This window comes from Morus notabilis, unplaced genomic scaffold (genome assembly GCF_000414095.1).
Source record: "Morus notabilis unplaced genomic scaffold, ASM41409v2 Scaffold2332, whole genome shotgun sequence".
NCBI lineage: Eukaryota > Viridiplantae > Streptophyta > Magnoliopsida > Rosales > Moraceae > Morus > Morus notabilis.
Window position 1 is genome coordinate 49,114 of NW_010361318.1, and position 2,618 is coordinate 51,731.

Genomic DNA, 2,618 nt, shown 5'->3' on the forward strand with positions numbered 1-2,618 from the left:
CGCGCGCAGGGAGGCACTAGCGCGCGCGCGGGGGGCACGTGCGGGGGAGGGGAGCACGGGCGTGTGCGCGGCGGGCATTTTTTAAAAATTAAAAAAAAAATTAATTTCGGTTTTTTGCGACGACTTTTTTAGACTTGTCGTCGCTAAAAAATAAGAGTATTTGCGACGACAATTTGAAATGTCGTCGCAAAAAATGATCATATAACGAGAATTTTGCAACGACGTATTAGCGACGCCTGTCGTCGCAAATACAGAGTGTCGTCGCAAATACATTTGCGACGACACTATGTCGTCGCAAAAAACGTTTTTGCGACCAATTTTTTGCGCCGACAAATTTGCGACGACTTGTCGTCATAAAAAAATTTATTTGCGATGACATTCGGGTTTTTGTGACGACTTTTTGTCGTCGCAAAAACCCCCTTTTTCTTGTAGTGCCCCCTTAAGCACACGTTTTATAAATTGTTTTTAAATTGCAAACCACCAACAAACCTTAACTAAAGATGAAAAACATATCTACTTAGCTATACCAACTGTTTTGTTTGTCGTTATTTGTGTGAATGCACAAATAAAAGGTCAACTAAAACTAAAAGCTCAAGTTTTTTTCTTGTTGACTAATTAAAATGACTGGCCAATGATTTCTATAAATACAACTCTACTTGGAACCATAACGCCATTATCAACACGCTCAAAACCAGTATTACTACTTTAACAAAAGAGGAGAGAATAGGGTTTTGGATAAAGATGAAAGTCTCCAGTTGTCTTAATATGAAATTGATCAAGCTTCTAGCAATAGCACACGTGGCTGTAGCCTTATTTAGTTGTTGTTATTATTATTTCTCTTTTAATAATCAACAACAACGGATTGCGGTTAACGTTACTCAGAGTTCTTATGATTTCTTTTACTTTCTCCAATCGGTTAGTGAGATACATATCCTCGCTTAATTTTATTATACATTTTTTCGGTTGTTTTTACTGTCAAATTATTGCAAAGACTATTATCCGATATTTTTGGCATGTCTTTTTCTAATTAGTTTCTTTCCTTTGTTTCCAAATAAATCAATGCAGTGGCCAGGTTCAATCCATCCAACACCTACAGGAGCTCCGGAGAATTTTGCTATTCATGGTCTATGGCCTCATTTTAACGATGGTTCCTATCCTAAAAACTGTACTCCCCCTCCTCCCTTCGATATAAACGAGGTACATGCTACTAAAAAGGGTCCACTTATACCAAATATTAATTTAAAAATCTTTAAATATTTCAATACATATTAGAATCCAAACAAAATACTAAAATAGTCATACTTAAGCAAACCCAAACACTTATGCAAATATTATACTAATAAAATCTTAATATTACAAAAATTAAACGCTCTAACAAACTGAGGCCGGTGGTGGTGGATGATCTTTCTTTTTGGGACGGAAGGTCCAGGATGATCTGATTGTGGATTTATCTGTTGAAGTAGCTTTTGAATAAGCTTTTATTGTTGCTTCATTAGAATTTCCATATCCGACATACGACGTTTATTTTTCTGAACTTCATTTTTAAGCTTTTCATATCCTGACCCTCTAGATTTACGAGCTTGTGGCGCTTTTCTTAGTACATGACCTATGTCACGCTTGAAACCATATTTTTCATACCTCTCACTTGACAAAAAGTTTGGTCTCTTAAAGTGATTATTCTTGTAGTGTTAATTAATCTTTGTACTCATTCAATGTTCATAGGGCAACTATCTTTTACTATTTTTTATGGGACAATTTATATATATATATATATATGCACTTCAATGTAATTAGGTCTTGGCGCTCTAATCAAAATAAAATATAGACCTCATTTATTTCACCAATTTGAGTTTTCAATTCCAGTTTTGTTACAGTTAAAAATTCTCACAAAAGTCACATCTAACTTTTTTTGCTACAGTTAAAGGCTCTCACATAAAGTCACATCTCAACTCAAATTGAAAACTCAAATCGGCGAACTGAACGAGGTCATAATATAAACAAAACATCTAAATAATTTGCACAAATGGTCCCCAACCTCTTTAGTAAGTGACAGTTTGGTCCCTAAACAAAATATCTAAATAATTTCACAAATGGTCTAAAAAGTAACGGGACAATGCACGTGACCCTCCACTTGACCCATATTTATGGTGGAAAGACAAAATTGCCTTTAATTACTCTTCTTCTTCTTCCTCGAATTCCCTTGCTCTTCGTTCTTGCTCTTCTCTCTCTCTCTCTCTCTCTCTCTCTCTCTCTCTTCCTATTTCTGCTTAGGCCGTACTGAGTAGCCGATTTAGGCTTAGTTTAGGAGTGCTATAGATTTTAGAAAAATTGCTTTTAGTTGTGCTGAAACAAGAAGCAGATGTTATAAAAGGCAGCTGGGTGTTTGTTAAACTATAATTATAGTAGCTGTGCTGGTTCCAAAATCAGTGTAATAGCGTTTGGTAAATTATGAGGTTGAATTGCTGTAAATAGTTAAAAAATAATATAATATATATTATTACAATATAATATATATTTATTATTATATTTAATATAATACAAAAAATAATTATTATATATTATATTATATAATTATGATATAGAATATAATAATATTATTAAAATAATAACTGAAATAA